The following is a 10,110-nucleotide window of genomic DNA, read 5'->3' on the forward strand; positions in this document are numbered from 1 at the left end:
AATTTGAATTATTATTACTATGTTGAAAATATTATTCTTGCTATAATAAAATAAATGTGTTTGAGCATTTTGATATTAAAATCTTATGGCTTCAGTTAATTTTGTAATTGAGAATGCGGTAGTCATTATCATGAACGTAACTCTTCCATAGCCCAAAAATGCGCTGAAGTTTATGTACTACTGTGATCAAGAAGTGAGATGAATTTGTTAATAAATTCTTTCTTCATTCTTCTAAATCAATTCCATCCGCTTCAAAGTAATTTCCTTCCTATAAAACGCTCTTTTCCCAAATCCCTTTTCAGTCATATAAATAGTAGGAATAGCCTTCTCTCGGTATAGACCTTCTTCGATTCGACTTATATCTCCCCAATCGTGTCAGAACAGCATCCCAGCATTAGCCTTCTGAGTTTACTGAATAGCCAGAAGTCGCTCGGAGCCAAATCAGGCGAATACGATGGCTGCGGAACGATGTGAGTCGAGTTTTTGGCATAAAAATCGCGCAGAGTCAATGCTTTATAATATGGCGCATGGGAGCAATTTTGGCATCAATCGAGACTTTGACGATATAAAAGGAATTCATCAAAATGATTTGGGCTGAACCAAGTGATATTCCAAGACTATTAGCGAGGTCTCTAATTGTCAACCGACCATTTTCAAGTACCAAATCTTTCAGTTTGTACGTGACCCTCGACGGCAGAGATGAATGGTGGTCCAGAGTGCAGTTTGTTGTTTAGGCGACCTCCCGCCTTGACTGGTTCGAATCAATTCCAATCGAGAGGACCAATCTTCAATCACTTTGGCGGCAGTTGGGACCGTATGTCAGCGATAAAGCGTCGAATATTCTTTTCCAAAACGTCTTCCACGGCATTCAAATGTCGTCCACATAAACATTCTCCAATTCAGGCAAGAAAAAGTCATTAATCCTGCCTGTAACAATATGCCCAGCCTTAGTTTTGGTAAAATATGGACCAATGATTCTCTCTACACACCAAACAGTGACTTTTTGAGTCAACCAGACTAATTCAACCAGAAGTGAGCTTCATCGCCATCTAGTTTTGAGCCCATTCACCGAACATGTGATCATGTGCTCCGGAGTAAGCTTTTTATGAAATGGAAGACCAAACTAAGTGTGTAATCAAATAAGAGATGTCGAAAAGGCTAACTCAGGAAAGAGTATTGTTTCATTGAAACCCCGCAATTAAAAAAAAAACACCCGTTAGCTTTGTGCGCTCTAGAGCCGGTTCATACACTCAAGACATTTCGCTATTCTTGGTATAAAATGACAGAGGTATTTAGAGGTTTTGAGATCTGAAAACATAGTTCTTAGTAAAAGATCGATCATAGATCGTTTTTTGAATGGCGTCGGACATAAGTATATACATGCATGAGGATCCACTTCGGAAAAACATCTGGGCATACGCAACATTTCTGCATTCTCTAATGATGAAACAGAAAAACACTTAACATATGGTTGAGATTACTATCTGTTTACATTGAAAAATAATTAGAATTTTATTTGTCGGTATGTAAAGAATGATCCATTTCGAGGTTTCCTACTTAAAAAAAAAAACAAAGAAACCTCAAATTTTGTGCGAAATGCTTATACTAATTCAAAAGAACATATTTTGCTATTTATTTTTTGAAGACTATTTCTTTTAAATGTTGGCTGCGGCTACGTCTGAGATGGTCCATCCGTTGAGTTCAATTCTCGATGAGTCGTTCGAGCATTTTGATTGGTAGTTGCCGAATGATATTCGTGATGTTTTGCTCCAAGACCTGAATCGAAGCTGGATTGTCTGCACAGACTTTAAACTTTACATGTATTCACAGGAAAAAGTCTAACGGTGTGATATCATATGATTTTGGTTGCCAATCGATCGGTCCAAAATGTGAAATTATCTGCTCACCGAAGTGTTCTCTCAAACCCATTGATTGATGCGAAGTGTGGAAAGTGGTGCCTTTTTTTTGAAACCAAATGTCGCCGATATCACTAGCTTCAATTTCAGGCAGCAAATAGTCGGTTTTCATGACGCGATAACGGCCGCCATGGATGGTTACGTTCTCACTGGCGTCATTTGTGAAGAAATATGGACTGACGATTCCACCGGCTCACAAACCACACTTAACCGTTGTTTTTTCTGAATGAAATGTCATATCTTGAATCTATCCAGATTGCTTTTGCTCCCAAATGCGGCAATTTTGTTTGTTTACATACTCTTTGAGCCAGAAATGGGCCTCATCGCTGAACAAAATTTGGCTCGAAAATGTCGGATCTTCTTGAAACTTTTCAAGAGTTCATATAGGGAAGCGATGTCGCTTGGGAAGGTCGCGAATTTTCAAAAATATTGCAATTTATAAGACGGCTTCGAGTTAGCAGATATGCTGTAGTTAGTAAGACTTCAAATAATATTATAATCTGGAAACATATTTTTTAGCTCTTATCAATCTGTCTCCTATCAAGATTGATAAGCTTGTGTGAATAAACAAGAGCTTAAAAGTAAACATAAAATTCTTATGAGTTTTAACGAGCATTTTATTTGATTTTTTTTATTTCATACATTTTTATATGACTTTAAAAAAATGTGTATTCTTTGCAGCTCCAATCGTGCAAGTTGAATTCATTTTAAAAATAATACCAATTCTTTGTGACGTTTTATTTAGCACCAAATGTTCTTAATCGGTGTTTTGTTTTCTGCATTTGAGCGTTTGTACACATGCATACTCGTATATGTACCTATGTACATATATAAATAAAACCAATAACATTATCCAGAACAAAGTATTTTTGATTAGTTGAAAGTTAATTAATGCGTGATTAATGATATTGCTTTCATATGAAGTCGCAGCACTAAAATTAAACCATAAAGCCTTGAACTTAAAGAACTCCTTAGAACAACAATATTTTAGGGTGGTAGTTTGCTTAAAGAATCAACAAAATTCGTGCGGGACATTTTGCACACACTGTATGTCTATATATAGCCACACATGTGTCTATTTTTGGAAATGTTCGCACGGCATCATTGAACTCCAGCAGCGTATAAATCACTTTTCATTCTTCCTTATTTCCCTTGCTGTAGCAATTTCCAGCAATACATCTCCCCCCACTCATCGCTTAGCTGTTAAACACCGAGTCATGTTAGCTCTGTTGTTTTCGTGTGAATAAATCAAAGCAGATTTGGTAATAGAGCGCAATTTTATGAGAGAAAATTAGCATAAACAGATGATTTTATGCAAAAAAACCTACTGCTTTGATGCCTATACATATGTATATACTATATATATGATTATACAAATCTGCTTGTCCATATGTATCAGTATGTGATGATATGAATATTATGGTATGGAAGCATTAGGGTCAGTCGCTCTAATATTTCCGAAAAATTACTTTATTTTTTACATTTGCCTTTCTTTTATAAAACAAGAAGCCACGTAATCTTTGCTTGCAATGAAGCCAGCATACCCTTCACAAATAAAAAAGTTTTCCATGCAAGCACTTTATTCTGATCGTGCAGTTTGTATGACAGCTATGTACAAATACATATATACTACGGTGATCTGATCTCAACCATTTCTTCAGGTATTATTTTGCCTTTGATAATGTTTTACGCCAAATTTGGTGAAGATATCAATATATATGTATGTACATATAAAACATTTTCCTCGCAAGAACTTGATTTGGATTGTGCTGTTTGTGTGGCAGCTAACGGCATCTTCAATAGGGACTCTATGTACAAAGTGGACCAATAGGGACAGCAAACGACGCAAAATTTTTTTCCGCTCTCTTGACATTTCTCTTCAGTAAGTTGGCAAGATATAAGATCCAACAACGAGTCGAAATTATTAAAATTTCACATTGAAATTCGGCGTCAGTGGTCTCAACTTTAAGAGCGATACGTCAAATTTATGGTTGTCATTAGCGTCATGTCAGATCAGCAATTGAGCGTCTAGTGGAAAAATTTGAATCCACACGCACAGCACCAAATGTTCCCGTGGCAAAGAGACAAAGAAGTGCCCGTAATGTTGAAAATATTGTTGACGCCAGCGAATCAATTGAAAAAGACCCAAAGCAGTCTGTGACGTCTCTGTGACGAATTTCGCGAAAAGCTCTTGGACTACATCCTTACGAGTTCAAATTGACGCAAGAACTGAAGCCACTTGACCACCACAATTGTCGTATTTTCGTGAACTGGGCTAAGCAACAACTTAAAAACGATCCAGATTTTCATCGAAAAATCATCTTCAGCGATGAGGCTCATTTCTGGCTGAATGGCAAAACATGCGTTATTGGTCAGGCAGAAAAAAATATGGTTTGATGCCGGCCGTACTTCTTCGGTGATGATTAAGACCGGCACTTTACCATGAATAGGAATCGCTACAGCTCATTGATAACCGAATATTTTTGGCCCAAATTGGATGATATGGACTTGGACAATATGGACGGGGCTACAAGTTACACAGCGATTGTCATATTCGATTTATTGAAAACCAAGTTTGGTGAACGTGTTATCTCACGAAATGGCCCAATGAATTGGTCGCCGCAGACGTGCGATTTGACGCCGTTAGAGTATTTCCTATAGGGATACGTCAAGTCTAAGGTCTATGCGAACAAGCCAGCGACGATTGATGAACTTCGTACTAATATTGAACATGAAATTGCAGCAGTATCGGCCGATTTATGCTTGAAAGCCGTCGATAATTGGATTCAGCGTCTGGACTTCTGAAAGCGTACCCGTGGTGAGCATGCATAAGATATACATAGTGACATCGAATGTACTTTCACTACTCTGTTTCAGATACCACGAATTCACCTTTGTGCGTATTGGTCTTCTTAAAAACGATCTGAGCTATGCTGGATACCGAGAATAATTTTTAGATGTATCTGCTGAAGAGATACAAGGCTTATTTTGTTTGTATTTTTCGTCAAGGATGTGAAAATTGAATATTTTTGATATAAATACTTGTCAGTAGCGCTATGACTGTTACTTGAAAAGTGCTGGAAACGATAGACCTAACTAACTTTGCAAGAAATTATCAAATAATTACGCTTACTCCATTTGGTTACCAAAATTCCACTTAGACGAAACAGCAGTTCTAAGCAACGAAAGGTGTTATTTAGTCCCACCCTAATGTCAATGATGACTATGCTTTAGTTAATTACTGATTTGGTTAAGCAGCTGTTTGTGTCGACCAAGCGTTTAGACCACTTCCTTCTAGCGAACCAATGTAACCAAACAAACTACAACAAATTAAAAACAAAATCAGCTTAATTATATCATTAAGGAAAAAACTGTCTGTATTTTTAAAACCTCATAAACTTACATTAATTAAATATAGATTATATCGGATAACACATATATTGTACATAAATATATATTTTAATTAAGTTGTGTATAATCAGCGCTAATTTGATAACTAATTGTCGACTAATTTTTTACCTCTTCAGACACCTTTACTAATTGTGTATGCACAGTCTGGCTCTCAGCGCCTCATTTTCCGACGACCTTCAACCTTAAATTTTAAACATTACACTCACTTCATGTAATATTTATTTATACTTACATAGCTACTATATGTATGTATATACAAGCACAAATCTGTTATGTTTTTCGCATAGATCTTGGCATATAAATTAAAACTAGATTGCAGAACTATAAACGTCAATTACGACGCGACTTTCCTGTGGTCACACAGTAAATTCAGACAAATTGTTGTGTAAACGCAAAATTTATTAATTCAGTTTGTGCGCATTGCGAAAAATAAAGACTAGCCACAGGTAGTTTGTGGAGTGGGGTCAGGTATCAGTGTCGGCTGTCTTTAGTCACACCAAATTAGCATTTCATTAACACCGTCACTTTGTCTGGCCATAAAACAACGCAGAGGTGGAGAAAAAGAGATAATAATGATTACATGTAACTGTAATGTAATTATACACTAAGTCATAACTGTTTGTTATGTTTGAACGAATTTTCATTTTTATACCCTGAACAGGGTACATTAAGTTTGTCACGAAGTTTGTAACACTCAGTAGGAAGCGTCGGAGACCCTATAAAGTATATATATAAATGATTAGTATGTTGAACTGAGTCGATTTAGCCATTCCCGTCTGACTGTCTGTCCGTCTATCCGGCTGTCTGTCCATCTGTATATATACGAACTAGTGCCTCAGTTTTTAAGATATCGTTTTGAAATTTTGCAAACGTCATTTTCTCTTCAAAAAGCACTCATTTGTGGGAACTGCCGATATCGGACCACTATATCATATAGCTGTCATACAAACTGAACGATCCGAAAAAGTTCTTGTATGGAAAACTTTTGCATTTGGCAAGATATATTCACGAAATTTGGTACAGATTATTTTCTAGAGCAACAATGTAATATTCGAAGAAATTGTTCACATCGGCTTACTATAGCATATAGCTGCCATATAAACTGAACATATAGTTAATGAAAGAAATGCACCTGTTAAGGGTATGTCAGCTTCGGTGCAGCCGGAGTTAACGTTTTTTCTTGTTTTGCTCCGATTTTGTCCATCCATTATTTAGTCGTAAGTATTCTTGTGGTTTATTCACATTAATTAATGTTATTAAGACAACGCGTAATAGCTGAAACTTTCAAGGGCTTGTAGTACACATACATATATATAAAACTCAGTGGGGAGAGGGGAGCGGAATCATATACGAATATAGGTACTGCACACTACTACACAGAACAACGACGGCTGGACTTTACTTTTGGGGCATGGAAGTTTTGAAACAAACAACAACATACGTTGTTTTAATAACAATAAACTGTCTTTGAAGGATGGAAATTTATTATTAAACAATTTTATAGGTATCACAATTTTTATTCTCTTGGAACATGTGTCTACAGAGTATTATAGTTGTGTTCACTTAACGAATGTACGTATCACCTAAAAGTAATCGAGAGAGATATAGGGTTATTTACAAATCATCCTGATAGACGAGAAATGAAGAAATCCGCGTAACTGTCTGTCTGACAACGAAACAATCAATTTACCGCTGAACTATTTTTTAAGGGGTAACGTGAATTCACTTATCTACGCAGATAAGCCTGACACGATTTACGCCTTGGTAGAGAATATTCGACACATTATTTGCTGACATACGGCCCCAACAGCAGCAAAAAGTGGTCGAAAATAGAACTCTTGGCTGGAATTTAGTTAAGCCAGCCGCGGCTGTCGCTTGCCCGAAATTATTTTTAAAACATAAGTAAAGCACGTTTCTTTAAAAATCATGAAAATAAAATAATAAATATGACCATGAGAATAAATTGTATGCATTTTATTTCTGCTTGAAAGCCACATGTTTAAAAAGGGCCGGGTACTGCGCCGAATATCCTCAGAGCTGGAGTGTTTTCATCGAATCGGATGATATGACCTTGCCAACGTAGCCGCTGTCTCTTAATTCGTTGAACTGTGTCAATGGCGTCGTATGTCTCGTATAGCTCATCGTTCCATTGACGTTACCAATACACAAAGGACCGGAGAACCTTTTTCTCGAAAACTCGTAAATGCCGTCTCATCAGATGTTGACATCGTCCATACCTCTGCACCATATAGCAGGACGAGGATAATGAGTAACTTGTAGAGTTTGATCTATGTTCGACGAGAGAGGACTTTACTTCTCAATTGCCTACTCAGTACGAAGTAGCACCTGTTGGCAAGAGTTATTCTGCGTTGATTTCGAGGCTGACATTGTTGGTGGTGTTTATACTGCTTTCAAGATAGACGAAATTATCTGCGACTTCGAAGTTATGACGGTTAACAGTCACATGGGAGCTAAGTCGGGATTGCGACGACTATTTGTTAGATGACATGAGATATTTCGTCTTGCCCTCGTTCACAACCAGACTCATACGCTTCGTTTCCTTATCGGTTTTCGAAGCCAATGATGTCAATATTCATCAGTGTACGCCAGCAGCTGTACACTCTTGTAGAAGATTTTACCTTCTCTATTTAGCTCTGCAGCTCGAATTATTTTCTCCATGAGTAAATTGAAGAAGTCACACGATAGGGAGTCGCCTTGTTTGAAACTTCGTTTGGTGTCGAACGTGTCAGAGAGGTCCTCCCCGATCATGACGGAGCCTTTGGTATTTGGTATTGGCTCAACGTCGGTTTTACACAGCCGTATTAGTTTTGCGGGGATACCAAATTCAGACATCGCAGCTTAAAGGCAGCTCTTTTTCGTGCTATCAAAGGCAGCTTTGAAATCGACGAAGAGGTGGGGTGTGTCGATTCTCCTTTTACGGGTCTTTTCTAAGATTTGGCGCATGGTGAATATCTGGTCGGTTGTTGATTTTCCGGGTCTGAAGCCACACTGATAAGGTCCAATCAGTTTGTTGACGGTGGACTTTACTTTTTCCCACAATACACTCGATAGAACCTTATATGCGATGTTGAGGAGGCTAATCCCACGGTAGTTGGCGCAGATTGTGAGGTCCTCCTTTTTGTGTATTGGGCAGAGCACACTTAAATTCCAATCGTTGGGCATGCTTTCGTCCGACCATACTCTACACAGAAGCTGATGCATGCTCGTTATCAGTTCTTCGCCGCCGTGTTTGAATAGCTCGGGGGGCAATCCATCGGTACCCGCTGCTTTCAAAAAACTGCTTTGCCTTTATTTCATTAAGGTTAGTTATATCTATTAGGTGGTCACCAATTTTTACTCTTTTAAAATCCATGCAGCCGTTATTATTGTTGCTTTCTTAGCAATTGCCAACATGTTGCCATCATTAAAAATAGCACAAAATATGCAAAGTATGGATTAACAAACCTTCGTTCGACCTGCACCTGCCTGTGCCTACTTAACTAAACGTTTTTTGTTCCAAGTTAGAATTATATAATTTTTTTAATTCAAAATTATGTAAGTTATTTAAAACATCATCGTTATCAGTGGATGAAGAAAATAAAGAAGTTGATTTGAGTTAACCCAAACAAATACTCTGACATCTGTTCATAGTGATATTTCCCACTGGGAAATTTAAATGCCAAACATAAAACACATAAGCCATATAAAGAATAAGAGTACATAGATACCATGTGTCAGACTACGTTTTACTCAACTGACAGATGCTTAATAAAAATGTATGATTTATTGCCTTCCAAAGTGTGAGAGACCATGCGACATAAATAGATTAAGAAATATTTTGCCATTTACTAAAAGTTTTGCAAAGTTTTCTCAAGTGCTTAGAAACCGTTGGACTGTAATAAAATCGCATGTTATGTAAATTACCATTTATAGTTATATTATATATTATGAGTTACTTATATATGTATGTTTGTTTGTGCAACCAATACCTCTGCACACCAGCAACATAAAGTGTTAAGCCAATGGTCTCTAAATTATTGACTTTGTCCACTTTATTTCTTTCATTATTCCGCTTTCTGCCATTTTTGTGGCCAATTTGTATTGTAATGAGATCATAAAAATCAAGTCAAAGCTATTAAAATCTACCAATTAGCACTAAAGCGTTTAGTGCAGTTGTTTATAGCTCACATTTATTACAACTAAAGCATACATTTAGGCGCCATAAGCTAATCTTTTGCTACAACTTAAACCAATTTAGTTGAACTAATTTGCGGCATTCTTATAGGCGCTCAGATAAATAATTAACACTTTTGTGATCACCAAATAAATAAAGTGTGTAATACATTCTCCCTGAAGGCCTGAATTCTTGTTACAAATTAAGTTAAATTGTATTTATAGTAATTTATCGAGCTAACCTAAGAACAACTTAAATAGTCTAGAAGACGTGAGCGGCCAAGAGCGTGCTGGACGCCCGAGCACGTAAAGAAAATACGGGTTTCCTCGATTGCCGGGGCAGCATGAGTTCTTGCCAATGGGTCGTACTGACATAAAAAAATGCAGTTATACATAATTTACGCGAAGCAATGTAGTCGAAAGGCCCGGATTTTTGGAAGGACAAATTCGGATTTTGCAACATGATAACGTCCCTGCTTACGCTTCGTTGCTTGTGCGCGAATATTCGAAGAGGAGCGTATCTGGTGATGATATATTGGAGTATAATATATATATATGATCAGCCTGACAAGCTAAGTCGATTTAGCCATGCCCATCTGTCTGTACATAC

This window comes from Bactrocera tryoni, chromosome 5, assembly GCF_016617805.1.
Source record: "Bactrocera tryoni isolate S06 chromosome 5, CSIRO_BtryS06_freeze2, whole genome shotgun sequence".
Lineage (NCBI taxonomy): Eukaryota > Metazoa > Arthropoda > Insecta > Diptera > Tephritidae > Bactrocera > Bactrocera tryoni.